At 45.7% G+C, this 20,176-nt stretch overlaps 1 protein-coding gene across 3 annotated transcripts in view; it reads left to right on the forward strand.

Annotated features, from left to right (window-relative positions):
• Positions 1-20,176, forward strand: part of SLC23A2 (solute carrier family 23 member 2) — a 72,217-nt gene that overhangs the window by 12,555 nt on the left and 39,486 nt on the right. Inside the window, exon 1 of one of the 3 annotated variants that reach the window (XM_080634689.1) lies at positions 2,300-2,385. The exons of the other annotated variants lie outside the window; for them this stretch is intronic. The gene's annotated coding sequence lies outside the window, so the exon portion shown is untranslated. Of the gene's footprint in view, positions 1-2,299; positions 2,386-20,176 lie in introns of those variants that run through there. 3 annotated transcript variants of the gene reach the window in all.

The following is a 20,176-nucleotide window of genomic DNA, read 5'->3' on the forward strand; positions in this document are numbered from 1 at the left end:
CATTTAAAAGCTGCATGAACTCCATGGATAGGTTTGGGATAAGGCCAGGCATTGAATAATGTCTAAGGGATCAATATTCAGGCTGTTCAGGCTGGAGAAGAGAAGGCTGTGTGGAGACCTCAGAGCAGCCTTCCAGTATCTGAAGGGGGCCTATAAGGATGCTGGGGAGGGACTCTTCATCAGGGACTATAGTGGTAGGACAAGTGGTAACAGGTTCAAACTGAAACAGGGGAAGTTTAGATTGGATCTAAGGAAGAAGTTTTTTACTGTGAGGGCGGTGAGGCACTGGAATGGGTTGCCCAGGGAGGTTGTGAATGCTCCATCCCTGGCGGTGTTCAAGGCCAGGTTGGACAGAGCCTTGGGTGCCATGGTTTAGTGTGAGGTGTCCCTGCCCATGGCAGGGGGGTTGGAACCGGATGATCTTAAGGTCCTTTCCAACCCAAACTATTCTATGATTCATAATCTAGAGGCAGTACAAGAGATGTGTTGTGATTTATCTGGGTCCTGTCCGCTTCTCCATATGGTTCACTTGAAGACCCTTTTGAAGTTTCAGGAGTGTATTGTAGTGAACATGTTAAAAATACATGTACAAGGAGGATGAGAGGCACAAATGCTCCAGAGGCCTTGCAGGGCCTCTGCTCTTAAGCTCTTGGGTTCTAATGGAATCTGATGAAACCCTCTTTAGAGGGGCAAGGGGATGGAAGGGGTCAGCCAGCTGGTACTGGGTAAACATGCCTGGTACTGAACTGTGCAAACAGCAACTGGAAAGGCCAAGACCTGAAAGATCAACAAAGAATTGCAGGTCTGGGTACAACTGATGCAATGGCTCCAGTGAGTGTTGTGAGCGCGGGAGCAAGGGCTCTGCTATTGACTGCCAGCTACGAGGCACCTGCATCAAGTAACGAAGGGGCTGCTGGGCGAGAAGGCTCATTGTCAGGCAGTGTTAGCTCAAGGATACCCACTGGAAACGAGCAGCATGGGGTTTGGAGGGGGTTTTGTGGAGGGGAGAAAAGGTAGAAATTAGGGGGGGTACAAAGGAGGTGGAAAGGGGGCAGAAAGCAGGTAGAAAGCAGGTGGAAAGGAGGTAGAAAGGAGGCAGAAAGGGGGTAGAAAGGGGGTAGGAATGGGGCAGAAAGGAGGCAGAAAGCGGGTAGAAAGGAGGCAGAAAGGGGGTAGAAAGGAGGCAGAAAGGGGGCAGAAAGGAGGTAGGAATGGGGCAGAAAGGAGGCAGAAAGCGGGTAGAAAGGAGGCAGAAAGGGGGTAGAAAGGAGGCAGAAAGGGGGCAGAAAGCGGGTAGAAAGGAGGCAGAAAGGGGGTAGAAAGGAGGCAGAAAGGAGGCAGAAAGGAGGCAGAAAGGGGGCAGAAAGGAGGTAGGAATGGGGCAGAAAGGAGGCAGAAAGCGGGTAGAAAGGAGGCAGAAAGGGGGTAGAAAGGGGGCAGAAAGGAGGCAGAAAGCGAGTAGAAAGGGGGTCGGAATGGGGCAGAAAGGAGGTAGAAGGTAGAAAACAGGCAGAAAGGAGGTAGAAAGGAGGTAGAGGGCAGAAAGGAGGTAGAAAGGGGACAAAAAGGGGGCAAAAAGGAGGCTCAGCTCTGGCTTCCAGAAAAGCACCAAGAGCCCCAAGGTTCAGCTCTTGGCACTTTCGAGAACTGCACCTACTGGAAAGGGCAGAAGCCAAATTAAAGCGAGTTGATGTTATCAGGTCCCATTAGGAATTTCAGGCTTTGCCAAGCGGGATGTGGGAGGCAGTGTCCATCGTCGCTATGGGGTACGGAAGAGGCAGATGTGAAAACACTCAACCTCATGGGTTGCTGAGGGATCACGTCAGGTTTGTCCCTGTTAAAAGCTTACTAAAATGCGATGTTAGGTTAGAGGGATGCGTGTGGTGGAGGTGCCATCTTTGGGGGTAGAATCAACTGCTTTTTGCCCCCTAAGCTCACTCTCCTATTATAAACGATGGATTTTTCCAGAGGGGAAAAGAAAACTTAACCAACCAACAAAACCCAAACAAAATCAACCTGAAAACACCAAACCTCAGGAAGGGCCATGGCTGAGGCTGCCTGTGGTGACACCAGCCAAGCGCCATCTTCCTGGGGGCTGAGGAGGGACCCCCGCAGACGAAGCCCCCCGGGGTTGAAGCCTTGCCACGGGTCCCTCCTCGTCCCTTGCTCCGCTGGTTTCACGGCCCGGTGCCGCCATGAGCAGCCGGGCCCTGACGGCAGACGGTGGGCGGCGGGCGCCATCTTGCCGGGGGCGGAGCAGGGCCCGGCCCGGCCCGCCCCGTGCTCTGCCTGCCGGGGCCGCCCCGGCCTCGCCGCACTCGCCGCTGCCGCCCGAGCGGAGCCGCAGCCGCCAGCGCCATTGCCGCCCGTAGCCCGCTATGGCAGGTGAGCCCGTCCTCGTCCCCTTCCTCCTCCCGCGGGGGGAGATGCCGCCGCATCGAGGGTGCAGCCTCGCCGGTGCCTTCCCCCGCGGGCACCGCTCTCCCGTCAGCGCGCCGCGGTCACCGCTCCCGTTCGCTGTCACCTCCATCCCGCCCCACCCCGAGAGCCGCCCTCCATCCCCACACACAACCCGCGGCTCGCCCCTTCCTCCTCGCGGGGAGGTGGGTCTGGGCTCCCCGGCAGTCTCCACCATGTTGCCCGGCCGCGGTTCACCTTGGCCGCGGGGCTCCGCGCCGGCCGTGCCGCTCCTCCTCTGCCTTTTTATTCTCTATTTCTATTTTAAACCTTCCCCGTGGGCTCCGGGCCGGCGTTCCCCGGCTCGCCGGAGCCTGCAGCCCGCGTTGGGCGGAGGGGAAGGGGCACCTACCTGGGCATGGGGATGCCTGAGGGGAACCTGCGCCCTGCGTGCGGGGCCTGGTTTGCTCTGTGCTATAATCGGCTGGGTTTTTCTCTGTCATTAGTGGCATTTTATGTGTTTAATCCGACACAAAATGGGTGGCAGAGCCGCAAGCTCGCAGTTGGGATGGAGAAATGCAGGTTAATTCTTCCCTGGTCCTGAAGGGGTGGCCACGCTTTCTTCTCTGATCCCGTTCTCGTGATACGCTTTGAGGTGGTGGTTTTTTTACCCCCTTTTTATTTTAGTTATTTGGGGCTTCTTTTTTTTTTTTTTTTTTTTTTTTTTTTGGGGAGGGGGAGGGGGTATTTGGGGGCGGTTTTTGTTGCTTTTTGTGTGGCTTTTTATTTAATTTTCCCCAGGGCTAATCGCAGCCATAACTATTTCTATTTTCTGCCCCTTTTTTTGTTTTTCAAGACCCATATCGTGTGTGGTTTTCTTTTGTTTTAAAGTGATGGAGGTAGCGCAGAAAAATGTCTGAACAAAGCTTGGTGAAAGCCTTCCATGAGGTTTCCCTTGCTACCTACCTATAGCATGCCTTGCTGTTCTTGGTGGCTTTTGCCTTCCTTCACGAAGGATGAGGATGCAGCTTACACAGCTCCATGCCTGTCCTTTCCTCTTCGAGCAATCGTTGTCATAAACTGGGCAGACTCAGTGCAGTTAAAGGGGTCCCACACACCCTATCCTTTACCTTCACCAGGTAAGCGCAGGCAGGGGCTGGCCCCCAAAGGGAGCTGCAGGCAGAGGCAGAGGTTCCGGCAGGAAAGGGAGCTCCCCAGATGTATTTAACACAAGGTAAAGACCTTGTGTGTTAATTTTTTCCCATCTTATCACTTGCCCCATGCAGCTGGCTCGCACCACGAGTTCAATGCCAGGTGAATGCTCTGCTCCCTGTTGCTGTTGAACTTGACCAGCTGAAATAAAACCACCAAATGCTCCGTTTTGACAGGGAGCTTCATACGTCTGTCCTCGCATTGCCGGACTTCAGCAAGCTTCAGATTACCCCGTTTAAGCTTAAAGAAATAGCCGTTTTGGGTAGTGGTTTTGCTGGCAGCTGGAGTTTGATGCAGGCTGTAAAACCTAGTGGAGAAGCAGGACAAATGCTGGAGGCATGAGCTGCTGATGTGTTGCGCAGTGCCAGAGCTGCACACCTTGATCTGCCTGGTGATTTCACTATAGATAGAGCATTATTGCAACAAGGAGCTCAGGTTAGTAAACTGGAAAATAATCCTTGAGATATGTAGAACACTTGGATTAGTAGTTGATGAACCCCTTACAACCCTACTCCTAGCTTTTGAGTCATGATGCAAATAGCTTGGCAGTAGAGCAGTATTAACATGGAGATGCATTGAAACAAATGCAGCCTTGGGCTGAGGTTAAACTGAGATTTTTATCATGGATTTAAACAAGCCTTTGGCTTTGGTAAAGATGCAAATAGGAGTTGAAAATGTCTTGTCAGACCCCTGGGGATAAGGGAAGGAGTTAAGAGTGCGATTCTCAAGGGTGAGTTGTGTTCCTGCTGTTCCTTAACAGACTGAGCTCATATGGTTTAAAATCCATCTCAATCTGTCTCTTGTCTGTAAGCCCTGCTCTTAGCTAGGCTTAGATTTGGTGAACTTTCTCGAGGCACCTGGCTCTTGGTTCAGCCAGATGTAAGGAGCTGGATGGAAAAGGGGTTCTCTGAATATGGGCCTCTTGCACTTTCTGCATCTTTAGCCCAGCAACAAATCTGAAGGAAAACCAGCTTTTCAAATAGGAATTTGGGCTGCGGGTTGGTGACTGTTTCCTTTGGTGGCAGCACCAATTTTAAGCAGCCCCCATCCATCATGGGTTGTGCACTTCCAGCCCTGCAGTGACCCCTCGGTGGTGCTGTTACCTGCTCACTGGGGTCAGGGATGCAACATTTGTCTGCAGTTCAAAGGTTTTTAAACTAAACCAAGTCGAGTTTTCTTTCTTTGATGCTGTCAGTATGTATCTTGGGGTTTGTTTGGGTTTTATTTCCTGATGTAGCCGAATCTGTCGACTTCCTCAATGTAATGAACTTTATTATTGTGCTATGAAGTGGTTTTGTTGTGCTGTTAAGGTTGATTGGAGACTTGAAAAACTAAATGGGTGAACCTTTACCCATCTTCAGTATGAACTCCTCCAGAAGTGGCTGTTAAGCTGCTCTGAAGACCTAACCTGCATGTCAGCAGTTAACCTCTTCTGATCCTTGTGTGTACAGGGGTAAGACAACTGATATGCTCTGAGCTGTTCCAGTTGATAGCAGGTTACAAATTGGTGTCTCACACCAGATGGTTTTTGGAAGATCTTACTCTGCTGTGGCTCTTCCTGTCAATGTATGTGAACCACCTAAGAAAAATAGAAGGAAAGCTCAGGCCCAGGAAGATTCTGTGGGCCCCTTCAGTGAATTTTACTTTCCAGCACCTTTACGCATTCATCCATACAAGAGAAAATGCACAGAATGGTTTTTCTTCCATTGAAGATGATGGTTCTTGTATTGCTGGCAAAATCTGTTTGTATCTCATATTCTTATTTATGAGTCATAGTGGTCATGGAATGGTCTGACAGCAGTTACAGTGGGCTTTATTTTACTGAAAAACTGCAGGAAGAAAATATTGACAGTTAGGATGAGTAAAGGAATGAAGTAAATCATTTCAAATGAAAGCTGTTTGCCATGTCCTGCAGCCGTTCCCAGGGGTGAAGTGCACTAAGTCATCGTGCTAGCACATAATGCTTCCGTCAGAGCTGGGCAGCATGTTTTCTTTATTGCTAAATATTTTTAGTTGTTATGAGCTGTCTTCTGACCGTGTTTATTTGAAGGCAATTTGATGGTATTTGGCCATTTCCAGGTTATGGGAAGGAAAGGTCTGCTATGTGAGTGTTCTTCTCTTAGAGATGAATCTAAACGTGGATTTCTTGCCATGGTAGTTTGACCATGAAATAAGTAGAACTCAGAACACCTCCTTGGGAAAGGGGATTGGGCTGTTGAAACATTGCTGGCACTTGGTAGAGAAATGAAGTAGGAGGGAGAACTAGCATTGTAGTTAAGAGGTCTCCTGCTCTGGTTTTCTTCCTTCCTCTCAACGTTAATCTTGGCCTTTTTTTTTGCCAAACATAGCAATAAGAATGTGTGTGGCATCAGAATCCAGCGTGCCTGTGACACAGTGTGCAGCTCCCCCAGTGTTCTCACCCCTCCGTGCTCAGAGGTTGGATGAACGTGGTTTTTGGTACTCAGTGTTGTCACCAGTGTAGCAGACAGCGAATCATCTTTCACCTTGGGTCTGCAGAGAGCTCTGATGTCTTGGCCATGCCTTGGCCCCAGAGTAGAATTGGGCCTTTTGGTTTGGGAAAGACCAATTGGCCATCGAGGCTGTTCCAAGGGAATCTCAAAGCACATGTTTGGGGGGTGGGGGGGTGTCTCCATGCTGTGTGGTGGGAAGAGATTGAAATACTCTTTGTTCCCATCTGACAATTCATTTGATTTGCAGAGGAGGCTCGAGGTAATTGTAAATCTAGTCTTTTAATGGGTTTATAATTAGGCATTCTATGATCTAAATCTCTGTGTGTCTCAGTTCTCAGGCCAGAAGATGAAAGCGGCAGTTATGGTGGGGTGGAAATGCACCAGCCAAGTGGCTGGTTTTCAGTTTGATTCTCTTTTATATTAAAAAGAAAACTGCTTCAGGAGGAAATAAACTTTGCTCTATTCTGGTGAAGGGGAATTTCCAGAGTTTCTTCTCACCACGCTGAGGCAGCCGGAATGCTTTATTTCCCCCAAACCTGTGTTGATAAGCATGTAATAAAATTGATGTGTATTGCTAAGAGTGTGTCCAAGGCAAGCTTGGACAGAGTCTTGGGTGACGTGGTGTGAGGTGTCCCTGCCCATGGCAGGGGGTTGGAACTGGATGATCTTAAGGTCCTTTCCAACCTAAACCACTCTATGATTCTATGGGTCATGATGGTATAGCTGGGGTTTAGCTTGTGTATTGTGGAGCCTGATGGATCTTTCTCCTCTGAATGATGTTTTGCTCTTTTATTTGTGTCAGCAAAATGCCTGAGAAAACAAGCTCTAATAGTTGTATTTTTAGGAGCAGATTAGTCCGGTTGTAACTGTGCTGGAGAAGCTCTTAGTAGCAGTGCAGTACCTGTGAGTATTCCTGAACTTGTAGGCTCTGTGTGGCATGAAAGCAATGACTGAAGTTTATGTGCGTTTAGATTTAACCAGCATTCGTTTGTCACCTCCTTTGTGAGAAAAGGGCCTGTTTTAATTCAGCACTCCTTTATGCTTTAGATTAAAACTGCTTCAAGTATGGGCTCAAATTAGTAGAAATGATGAGGGAGAGATTGACTCACCGTTATATTTTGATTGGGCTGTTTTGCAATGCTGTGAGTCACCGAATGGCTCTCAAATGGCTCCATGTCCCCCAAATTTGTTGTCTGAATTTGAACTTAATATTGCAGTGCTTGTGTCATTCAGCTGAAGCATTCTGAGACTGCTGGTGGACAGCAGTGCAGGAAAGGAAGTAAAAAGCCACTTGGGGGGAGGGGGGGGTTCTGCACTCGCATTCCTGGGCATTAACCTTACTTGGGGATGCTTTGAGGAGTTTGGGCTCTAAATGTGGGGAATGGGGATTTCCTCTTGATTTTGCATGGCCATGAAATGGCAGCCTCAGGCAATAAGGCCATTTTAGTGGTGTGCTGGCTATTAGTAGCTTGTAAGATTGTAAAAGTTAAGAGAATAAAGTGCAGTTTGGAAGCTTTAATAGGAAGGTGCCTTAAACACTGCTTTACTAAGTGTGCTGTTAGCTGTGTTTATGTGATGAGGCAGTTAATGTGCTGTTAGTGAGTTTATCCCCTCTTCCAGTGCTCTGGATGCTATTGTTGACCTGGTGGCAGCAATTGGAAAGCAATGCTGGAGCATCAAGCATGTCTTTACTGAGCCATCTTTCTTTTCTAGCACAGAAGTGGCTACCTAAAGAGTTTCTTTTTTCTTGCCCTTGTTCCCTTTATCACTTGCCTGTATCATCTTGTATTGAAGCTCAGTGTGCTCTTTTGTTGTGCTGTTAAAGAAAACTGTGTGTATGTATTCTTATGCGTATTCAAGATCATGAAGAGTATCTCATAGAAATGGGCATGTGACTCCACATCAGGAATTTCACTTCTTGTTGGGAAGCTTGGAATGGAAATAAAATGCTGGGCTGCAAAGTTATTTTGTGGGCTGAATAAAATGAAAGTGACCCAGAGCTAATAGCACTTAATGGACTGTGCTGTGATCCGGTTGGATGTTCCAGGGAGTCTTTGAATCCCTGTGACAGGAGATATATGTCATAAATTCATCAATTTTGCCCTCTGTTTATTACTTGCTCTTTGTGTGGAGAATGCTGTATTCAGATCCTTACCAAAGCAAACCCATCCTTGGGCCTTCAGGTGATGAAGCACCAATAGCGTCACAAGTTACAGCAGCTTTTCCTCTTCATATTTTATATAAAATGAGTTGTTTCTGAAAGCGGAGGAGATGTTTCTGATACAGGAAGCATGTGCTTGGTCATATTTGAGCAGGCTGGAGTTTGTGCTAAAAGCTGAAGGAGTATGATTTCCTGAGGAGCACTGCATTGTATAAAGGCCAAACCTAAGGCATAACTGGGATTCAGACTGATGAGAAGGAAATGGGAGCTGCAGGGCCCTATTCTGTAGGATCAGACCCCAAGACATAACTGCAGTATTCTCATGTTGTTCTGTGCCCTTTCGTATAGGGGAACAATAACAGTTATCAGCCCTTTGCTGATACTGGAACTGTGTATTTTGCATGGGTACCGTGTAATTTTGTGTGCAGAATTTTGGGAGGTTATGCTGTGCATAATAGTTGTTATCAATATAATAACTTTTATTGTTATATACCCAAGTGTTGTGATTTTGTTGTAGTAAAATGGTGTATCTATGTATTTCATCATAGGATGGTTGTAAGGGACTTAAAGCTCATCCAGCTCCAACCACCTGCCACGGGCAGGGACCCCTTCCACTAGAGCAGCTTGCTCCAAGCCTGTGTCCAACCTGGCCTTGAACACTGCCGTATTTTGTATTTGCTCTAGTCAGAAACTGAAGTTGAATGGGAACAGCTCAATTTGTGCTGTGTTCATTTCAGAGCAGAAAACATCAGATCTGGCTTGGCATCAATAATAATCTCTAGTATTGACTACCCTTATGGCTTGAATTTTCCTGGGCTGCAGGGTACATACTGAGGTCTGTAAACTGAGGTGGCTTTTACAAGGCTTTTGGATGAGCCCGTGTTTTCATTGTCCATGTGCCTTGTTTGCAAAGAGCAGAAAAGGCAAAGGATAAAGCCTGAGCTCCTTCGGAGACAATACATGATCTTTCTGGTGAAAACAGAGCTCTAAAAAGGCTGTTGTGCAGACAGGGAAGAACTCCTGTAATCTTGAGCCCTGGGTACTTGTAAACATCCATTGCTAATGAGCCGTCCTCTTCTCTGGAAGGGATCAAACACATTTAATGCTTTTCATGAAGATGCCTAATAAGGCACAGTTGAATGAAGCAAAGCTGTCAGTGGAGCCTTCTGTTAAGTTTCTTAGTATAAATGAGTCTAAACCCCAGGTGTTATCTGAGCTCTCCTTGGCTCTTTGGGTTTGGTAAAGATTCATGATCAGTATTAGCCTGTATTTTGCTCTCACTTAGGAGAACTGTTTTTGCTGTATGAACCCACTGAATCGTAGACACAGAACAGTGCACAGAGTGTATTAATACCCGAATGTAATTCCTGTTGTTGTTCTGGGGGCTGTTGTGACAGAGGATGTTTTGTTGAATGGCAGGTAAGATATTCATTGTGGAGGCTGCACAGCATGTGGGTACCTTCAAAGGAGACTCAATGTGTGTTGGTCTTGCCTCCGCTTAATTATTCAAGTGGGTAATTTGGTTTGAGGGCAAAATGTGTGCCTAAATGATGTTATTCCAAAGAGCAGCAGCAAAGAATTCCTGCATGTTAAGGGATGCCAATTAAGCAAGAATAATTGTGATTATTTTCTTTTAAAGTAGTGCCATGCAGCCATCTGCAAAAGAGCTTGAAGATGAAGGAGCCAGGAAGGTACAATATTGAAACCTGAGGCTAAAAAAGAGTTGTGTTACTGGCAAAAATCACAGAGAAGTGTTGAAGTAAGTGTTGCCAAAATACTTTCTTGTAGAAGGTGTGTCTTGCTGGAAAGATAGAGCTTTTCTTCAATAAACTATGGTTGATTATTGGAAGTAATGTGAACTCTGTCAAAATATTACAGTTTCATAGAGGTATGGAATGGTTTGGGTTGGAAGGGACCTTAAACCTCATCCAGTTCCAACCCCCTGCCGCGGCAGGGACACCTTCCACTAGAGCAGCTTGCTCCAAGCCCCTGTGTCCAACCTGGCCTTGAGCACTGCCAGGGATGGGGCAGCCACAGCTTCTCTGGGCACCCTGTGCCAGCGCCTCAGCACCCTCACAGGGAAGAGCTTCTGCCTTATCCCCAACCTGAACCTCCCCTGTTTCAGTTTAAACCCATCACCCTTTGTCCTATCCCTACAGTCCCTTGTGCTTTTCCTGAGCAGCCAGTTTGGTGTTAAGGGGACTGTTCCCATTCCTGTCACTTCAGCTGGAGAAGAATTCACTGAGCCTCCTGGAACAGTTTTGTTGCTTGCAGGGATGTTTAATGCATTAACATGTAATTTAATGCATTCTTAATTAACTGGTAACGTATGGGGGGAAATCTTCAAAGCTTTTGGACTGAATTACAGCTAGCAACTCCGTGTGGTAACATGTTATGTGACGTGCAGGTTAGGTGTCAGCAGGGTTTCAACATGTCCTAGTCACCTCCTGGCTCTACTCCTTGTCCCTGTGGAGTCAGAGGACTGGACCAGGGGCGTCACGTTAACTCCTGAAGCTATGAGTAAGATGTAGAATGCATGTTTATGAGGAAGCAGATCGTGATAGACGTGTGTGTGAACACTTTCACCTCAGCCTGCCTGAAATGTGAGCACAGGAAGTTCAGCAGCAAGTCTGGGTAAGCACAAACCTGTGTCTAGAAACACTTCCAGGCTCGTTGTGAAATGAGTAAGTTGGTAATTGGCCGGCTTAATGTGTGTCGATCAAATGCAGGGCTGGGTACAGTTGTTTAGGATGTGGGCAGAGAGTAAGTAGTGTTGGTTTAACTTAAAACTCTAATGGCAACAATGACTTAATTTTTCCCCGTGGCTATGGGAAGCCAGTCTGTGTTTAGTAACCAAAATTCATGGGACAAACCAGTTGGTCAACAGTTATCAGTAGTTATAATAGTAGTAATGTTGCTAGTATAATAATAACACCCATTATTGCTCGTATAATTAATAATAGCACTTATTATTGCTCTGTGGCACCAACAGATGATCTGCCTGTGCCCTGCCTTTTGCCAGGTTCAGCAGAAATCAATTCTCTTGCTGTTTTGGGGCTTGGCTCTATGTAAGGACCTGGGGGCTCTAAAGCCCAGCTTGCTCCTTGCTATTTGAGCAGATGTGCTGGGATTGCACTCCCAGCAATCAGTGTTCTGAAGTCAGAAGATAACCTGGCCTGCAGAACTGAGGGTACTGTGTACCAACAGCAGAGCTGCCTGCATGAAAGCACATGAAGAATCATGCTGCCTCTCCCCCTCAGCGCTTGGAAGCCTTGAAACGTTTCCTCTGTGAGTGGTAGCAACTTGCTGATTATTCCCAGGAAAGACTTCTTGAAATAAGCATGGAGGAGTGAAAGGTCATGGAGCAAGGGGGGGCACAACTCTCCCAACTGAGTAATTAAAGAGAAATTAAAAGTGGGCTAAGTTGGAGGTTGACTCATGGCCATGCTTTGCAGACTAAAAGGGCTTTTTTCCTTTCAGCTGAAGGAGGCTGGGGTTGGGAAGAGGAGGAGTTGCAGGAGCACTTGGGCAGTGCTCTGAAGCTGCATTTGCTGTTTGCTTCCTGAGTTTGTGAACAAGATACCAGGATCACGGAACAGGAGGGTGGTTATCTGCAGTTTCACCCCCCTTTTTAGAAGCATTTAGTTGTGCAGCCAAAGTTTCCAACCTGCTCACTTGAGGGAGTGCAAGGTGGTTTTTAGGCATCTGAGCAAATGGCATTGAATGCAAGGCAATATGAACAGTTTTGTATAACCAAGTTTTGCCTTTAGAAAGTGAAAATAATGACAATTCAGCTAAAGGATGGAACTTTCCATGTTCTTTGCACAGCCTGTAGCAAGATCAGTCTGCTCTTCTTTTGTGTACAGAGATTTAGCCTGTGCTTTTCAAGCTATTTGCAGTCACAAAACTGAGAGAGAAAACGAAAATAGGAGCGTGCTAACAGCAAGATAATGCCAAAATAATACTCAGAAAAGACAAAATAGCTACTTCAGCAGATAACACCAGCAGATGTTTCAAGTCTAGATTTAGCATATGAATTTGCATATCTGCTCCATAGCATTGAACAGGTCAGAGCTGTTGGGCTGACAGCGGGGTTTCGCTGTGGCTAGAGCCTGTGAGCACACCTAGGATGTGCTGCTGTGCTCTGATGTTTGAGACGTGAGGGGATTGAAGTCCTAAGTGTGATGTCTGAACTGTAGAGTTCCAGTTTACAGCTTATTAGATGTAGGGTTATTAAATACTTGGGTTTTTTAGGGTTGTTCCCTTGGCTGAGTTATTGTATTCTTGAGTTTGGGTCATCATTTAAGCGCGTGATCATAGAATCATAGACTGGTTTGGGTTGGAAAGGACTTTATAGATCATCTAGTTCCAACCTCTCCTCTAGATACGTCTAGAAGTTGGGGGGCAGGGAAGAATGATTTGAGCTTTAGGCTTTAATTACAGCATACCTGAAGCTCCAGGAATGACGTAGGTGTCTGAGGTAGTTTATGGACATGGTGAATACAATCACAGACCGCAAAACGCACATTCCTTCGCCTTCATTTTTGAAGCCCTTTGATCTGTGCCTGTGGAGTATGTGCCTTTGGCTTCACTACTCTTTTGTTGTTGCTTTTTCTTGGAAATGATTTCTTGTTTCTTGCCTAGAAATCAGCCATAGGTACTTTTAAAGGCACTTCCATCTGGTAATTACTTCTTTACGTAGAAGAGCCATTGGTCTGCTTTGATGTACATCTCAGACCCTAAATCTTTCTTCTAAAGCATTGTGTTCTCCAACTGGAAAAGTGGAATTCACTTGTGGACTGTCTGTAGGTATCCTTTCTGTGAGGATAGTGTGTTTTAAGGGGTTGAGTCACCTACAAGAGGTCTGTGCCTAGGACCGTGTGTCCCTCATTGAATTAAATAGTAAGTCAAAGCAATTTCAGTAATTCTTTGTGACGGAGGATTAGGGGAGAGAAGAGGTGTTTGTATATTAAAGCATATCTTCTGGTGAGTGCTTTTCCAAAGAATTTCTAATTGAATGAGTTAATAAATGTTCCTATATGATCAAATGTAATGGCTTCGTCTTTCTGCTATTCTACGTTGTGGGTGGAAGTGGGTCTATTTATTCTGGTGTGCGATGCTGTTTTATTTTTTGCTATATTCTGCGAAGTGTATTCTGGAAGATGTTCATGGGAGGCTGCTGGATAAATTGAGTCTTTTCACTGATGTAAAAGGTTGCATACTTGATACGGGTTTGGTATGAAGAATCCTTAAATTAGGAGATAACTACAAAAATCCCTGGCAGTGTTCAAGGCCATGTTGGCCGGGGCTTGGAGCAAGCTGCTCTAGTGGGAGGTGTCCCTGCCTGTGCAGGGGTTGGAACTGGATGAGCTTAAGCTTCTTTCCAACCCAAACTGTTGTATGATTCTGTGAAATGAGAGTTGGGATCTCATTTAGCCATCCTAAATGAAATGAGGCATCCCACACCTCACTCTCCCGATGGTACAGGGTCTTCTTGCAAAGAAGATGGGCAGCAGAGCTCTCAGGAGGTGCCTTTGCAACATTTGTGCGCTTGTGAGGCATCTGCTGTGCTGGAGCCAGCTGCTTTAAGGTAGGTTGTGGAACAGAGAACCTCTTCTTAACAGTTTCTCAGTGACTGCTTCAGACTTGTCTTTTTGGTGTGTGTGTTTCTTGTTATTACCTGCAATATGTGAAGGTTCAGAGCAGTGATTTCATTACAGGTGTCTGTGGTCACAGTATCACATTTTGATCCTGTGGGAGAACCATTGCATCCATCCCTACACGCTCAGTGTTTTTTTAGTGCAGTGGAAATAGGTGACTTCAAGGAAGAATTTTGTCCTGACTGAGTGCTGCCCAACTAGGGAGGTAGCCTCAGAGTGAATATTCAAACTCAGAACATTGCCTCTATGATGACAGTTCAGTGTGTGTCTACCAGCGGGTATTTGTAATTTGACTAGTGCCCTCTGAAGTATTTGTTTCATCCTTAAACTGAACACTGTGTCTGAGAAGAATGCCCAAAATTGTATTTTCTCATAATAATCAGAAGGAGGAGTAACATTTTCAAGTGAGAAAAATCCTCCCCTCAGTTTGAATTCCTGATACTAAGCAGGTAATCAAAATGATGACTGGCTCTGTAGGATCATTGTGACACCGGTTCCTGCACTGAAGTGGAGCAAGATAAATTGTCTGCTGTGATTTCACTTCCATCGATAAATTGCAGCAATACATGGAGCTTTTCATCTGCTCACTCCTGCCTGTTTTTCACACTATTGCAGACTTTGAAGGTGCACTGTAAAATATGCCACTGTCTTGAAGCAGTAGTCACAAGAGTTATGTCTTGAATTAACATTCATCTCAAGTAGGGCACTGATTAAGCACCTTTCACTGCAAGGAAATGGAACCAGCGTGCGATCAGATGAGACTGTCGATCACATAAGGTTTTAAGTGAAGGCATCCAGATGAGGGGGTGGTTTATTTGAACTGAATTATTGAGTGTAAATACTTAAGTAGTCAGAAATAAATCTTCTGAGTGATGAAATTCTCTGCTCACCAGTGATGAACATTGGAGCGATTAGTTTTAATGGTAAGGTAAATAGGCAAGGCTTGGTTAATGGGGTATTTAAGTTATGTTACTAGCTTTGAACTCAAGTATACTTTGAACTCTGATATTCAGGGCAAGCAGCGTTTGAGTCCTGATGTGGTTTAATGCAGCTATATAAAACAAGTTCTGGACACTGGAGTAAATAGCAAATGGCTTATTTCTTCCAAACTTTATGGTTTTGTCTTGCCATTCATCTCTTAGTCCTGTAGGTCCCTGTGAGCACATCAAATGCCTCAAATCTGCAATAATTTTCAGCATATTCCTCAAAAATCTTGTAGACCAATAATCAGTGTGTGGAGTTGTGGTAGAGCAGTCGATGTTTTATGGTCTTAAAACTTAAGATAGTCTTAAACCTTATAGTCTTTATAGTCTTAAAACTGAAGATACAGTGATGCTTGCATTAAGGGTGTAAGTTTCCTTCATATTGAACTAAGCTGGTGTTTCTCTTTGTGAAAACATTTGGAATTCAGCAGTAAAGAGCAAAGGAAAGAATCTACCGGCTGGAAAAGGAGCAAGCAGAGGAAGAAACTTTTCAACACCTCTTTGCGGTGGAGCTTTAATGCTGGCACATAACGTGGTTTTCTCTATGCACACATTGCAGAAAGTGATCAGTGGAGATAGCTGGCTTTCTTCCATGCATTCTTAGGAAGTGATGAATAAAGCGTACTGCGTGTAATAAGTGTCAGCTTCCAATTAACTGGGCGCTATTCAGTGGTTGGTTCTTTGATGCAAGAACAAGCACATGCCGATTTCTGATGTGCTGGTGATCCGCAGCTTTCAGGTCTTGACAGTGAAGGAGAGCATAAAAGCACCCTCCGACAAACTCCAAGCTTGTGTAAGTGGCCCCGCTGACCAGCGGGGGGAGCTAGATCATGCCAGCGATGTGGCTTTGCTCCCAAATTTGGGCTCAAAAGGTGTGTTTCAGGTAAAGTGTGAGCTCCTTGTGCTTCGCTCTTGGCCGGCTCGTAGCTGAGTGGTTGGGGGCTACTTCCTGGCGGCCTATTCTAATTATCACTTGCAAGTGTCATAGAATCCCCAGCTGGTTTGGGTTGGAGGAGACCTTAAGATCATCCAGCCCCAAGCCCTGCCACGGACAGGGACACCTTCCACTAGAGCAGCTTGCTCCAAGCCTCTGTGTCCAACCTGGCCTTGAACACTGCCAGGGATGGGGCAGCCACAGCTTCTCTGGGCACCCTGGGCCAGCGCCTCAGCACCCTCACAGGGAAGAGCTTCTGCCTTATCTCCAACCTGAACCTCCCCTGTTTCAGTTTGAACCCATTAATAGTGCAATCACACAGTGTGTTTGGAGAGGTGATTACTTACCTTGTGGGATGAGGGGATCGTGTACAACCTTGATGGCAAACTTAAGGCAGGGGCTGTGATGTGATGAATGATAAAGCGATCCTTGGGAGTGTAGGACAGCCTTAAGCCAGTGCTGTTCTCCTGCAGAGAGAGGGGTAACTCAGGGAAAGAAGATATACACAGAAGGATTGCATGTTGATTTATTTCTGTTGTTGTTTCAGTCCTCTTCTACTCCTGTGTCCTTTTCCCTCTCACTTTGCTCTGCAGCCTCAACCATCCCTGTCACACAGCATTTTCCATTAGGGAAGTGAATGTGCCCGGCACAAGTTACGTTGTGTGTTTTCAGTTCTCAGCGAGGTTGTGGATTGCTAAACCTTATCTTACAGAACAGAGCTTTGAGATCTGAGACCCCTTCAAAACTGCCTGATTGCTGCTAAAAATACTTCCATGCAAGTTGCACAGCGGAGGCTTATGGAAATGGAACCTAATGGAGAAAAATCCCCATCCTGATTACAGCACTGGAGTCAGGCATGTAAATATTTATGCAACTTGAATTTGGGGGGCCCCAGCTGGGTTTTCTGCCTGTAGCACTGCAGGTTGTGTAAAAGGCTTGGACCTCCTCCTCGGGATGATGTGTGCACACTCCGCTGTTACGCAGGGACTGTCCTTTCGCTTACTTGTTGTAACTGAGAGGGTGTAGGAACAGTTTCTGACCGTGTGGTGTCTTCCCGCAGTTGAGGCGTTGTGTAACGCGCAGAGATTGTGATTGGGTGCAGGACAGTTATACAATGGAGTGAGCCCAACCAGCTTATAAAAATCCTCCTTCGCTATGTCTGCATCCTTTCAGGCTGCAGCTTGCAGCTTGCCTTTTGCACTCAGCCTAGGCTGCGAGGAAAGAGGTGGAGGAGTTGCCTGGAACGGGCTCTAGAAGTCGGTGCAGGTTTCTGGAGGTAAGAGCTGCTTTCAGTTCAGATGTTAATGGGATGATTACCAAGATTCAGCTGCTTTACCGTGGGTATTATAAAGTAAGGAATCTTAAACGTGCCAAACTCAGGTTTCACTGTCTTAAGGGTTTGAGGACTTCTCATTGTAAAATGAGAGACTCGAGCATTTACCCTTTTTCCTAGAAGTTCCTAAACTTTGTTAGGAAACAGCTTCCCAAACTTTAACTTTCTTGAATTTTTAAAATGGGAGAATTATGTCTAAGGTTTGTGTAGTAAAAAAGATCTAAAGAGTGCTTGACCCCAGAAGTACAACGTCTTGGTTAGTCTTTGAAAGCTTCTTGAGTTCCACATCTTTTATTAAGTTCTGTTAAATAGAAGTGAAATATTTAGTTCAGGCCAAGCCGAATAGGCAGCTCAGTGTAAAGTTTTCAAGTGAGTAATCAGTTACTGGTTTTCTATTGCTTACTGGACTAGAATCCTTCTCTTTCAGCAAGGAGTATCTGTTTCAAAAGCCTTTGGAAAGGAGCTTCGTATTCAGAGTTGAAAAAGTTGGCACATTCCCCTGATTTGCTTAATAAATGGGATTTTTCCTAGATGAGTCTCTAACTTCACCTTTGTTTTAATGTGATTAAGGTCTTGGAAGGAAAAGAAAAAGTAGCTTTCATCAAAGTGCCAAGTAGAAGTACAAAGAAAGCTGAGAAAGGAACCAGTGTGTGCTCAGGTTGCTTTTGGAATGCTGTGAAGGCGCTTAATGAGTTGTGTATTAATATCCATAATGATGTGGAAGTAGCTGAATTCTGAGGTTATTAATGCTCCGCAGGGGCACCAAGAGGACTGTATACTATTATAAGTCAGATGAATGTGTGCCATAAACAGTGAGAGAGGTATATGGTACCGCAAGTAAGACTATAAAGTGGTGCTGTGTTTGATAAAGAACAGTGATCCACTGTTTCATCTTTATTTACGGTGAGCGTCATCGCTACCTAGAGAACACTGCAGGTGTCATTTGATATCAGTCACTTCATGTCAAGCTGTGAAAGTGTTATCTCCTACATCTTGCTTCTGTGAAACACTATCTTATGACTTCTGTATAGTTCCCCCTTGGTCCTTCATTAGGACTCTGTTAACACAGTCCCTCAAGCATGCTGGTGGGATCTCATGTGAAGGGTAATGCATGTGCTGCACAGAAATTGGGTGAAACTTGCCTATTGAGCAATAAAATGAGAGGAACAGGGTGAAAGATGAGTGAGGAACAGCTTGACCAATGTTTTTGGCCAAAATCACCTTCAGCTTGACCTTGACTGGAAATGCTCATATTTCAGATATTTGTGTTTCGAATCACAGCCTAAATAAGCTCTGATGAAATAACTCGAGGAGTTTGAAAGCTGTGAGATGCTTTGTTAAACGTCTCGGTTGGATTTCAGTCTCTCCTCAACAAGCTCATTCACACAGGAAGTTAATGAGATTTAGCTAATGTGCTTTAAATCAACAGAAGGTTGGAGCTCGGCATAACTTTCCTGGGTGTCTTTGTACAGACATGCCCTAATAACGTTGGTCAGTTGTTAAGACATTCTGTATTGGATGGCAGTCAAAATACCAACTCCTTAAAAATTCATTAGTGCCTACAAAGAAAGAAAACGCTTGTGCTTTGAAGACCTGCTTTGAAGTGAGAGGAGAAACTAAGTCAGGACCGAAACTTCTTAAAGTGCCCGTCAGCTCTTGTGTTTTAGAACCTAAATGCGAGGTGGTTTGAGCAAGGTTTAGCAGTGCTTCACTTCTACAACAGGTAAAGAGCGGTGATGTCTGGCTATGTAGTGTTGTCTTAGGAATTTGAAGCATAATTCTCTGCTCTAAGTGTGGATGTAGTTGGGTTTGAGTGAAGCAGGGGGAAAGGAAATAGAACCAGAATGGTTTGGGATGGAAAGGACCTTAAGATCATCCAGTTCCGACCCCCTGCATTTCAGTGCAATTTCATTTCATGGCTGCAAGAAACACCTGGTAAAGACAAACCACAAGTATTTTTCCCACCAGAGAGGCTCAGATTCCAAATAGCCTGAGGAGAAAAGCTTTACTTACGACTAAGGGGGGAAGATGGGTTCTGCATGTAGCAACAGAAGATTCCGCATGGGTGCTGTGCAGCATTTTGCACGTCTATAAGATGATGAAAACCCTCTTGGAAGGTTCTTTGGGCACACCTATGTATCTGGGCAGTGGGGAGCAGAGGACGTTGTGGGCACTGTATCCAAGTACCCATCTGGAGATGTAAGAACTCATGAAGCAATTGAACTTGTGGTTGTGGGTCTGCAGACAGCGCTTTGGTTGCATCATGTTAAGTACTTGTTGGCTCGCTCGTAAGGTACTTGTTGAATGCTTAGAAATGGGGAGGACCTTTTTGCTTTGTAGGAAAACATCAAGCAACCTTCTGGACAGCTTTGAGTAGTAAAGTTGCTACTGTTTTGATTGCTTGTGATTTGGCCATTGTTGTAAATCCCCTTGATAATGTATTATTTGCTTTTTAATAGTTTCTCAGAAACCCATTTTTCAGGCTGCTTGTATTTTAGATCTAAAGCAGAAGCTCTTCCCTGTGAGGGTGCTGAGGCGCTGGCACAGGGTGCCCAGAGAAGCTGTGGCTGCCCCATCCCTGGCAGTGTTCAAGGCCAGGTTGGACATAGGGGCTTGGAGCAAGCTGCTCCAGTGGAAAGGGTCCCTGCCCGTGGCAGGGGTTGGAACTGGATGAGCTTTAAGGTCCTTTCCAACCCAAACCATTCTATGATTCTATGTCCCAATATCAACTGCTTGGCCTAAAGGCACTTTTTAAACACTAGACAAAGTAAATGGGGTGCATTTATTTCTGCCATAAATTCTTCATAGCTGTCCAATGCTACAGGAAGTGAGCATTCACCTTTAGTCGCAGTCCGCAGCACACTGGTTCCAGAACGAGCTCTGCAGTGCTCGCAGTATTGGGTGCTAAGCAAATAGAGTGGGTTTTAAAACTGGCTTGATCTTCTGCTCAAACTTGGTATGTTGTAGTGATAAAACACCCTGATGTGCAGGGGGGCCTGGGAGTCCTTTACACATCTCTCACCAA

The sequence above is a fragment of the Psittacula echo genome, assembly GCF_963264785.1.
Source record: "Psittacula echo genome assembly, chromosome: 25".
Lineage (NCBI taxonomy): Eukaryota > Metazoa > Chordata > Aves > Psittaciformes > Psittacidae > Psittacula > Psittacula echo.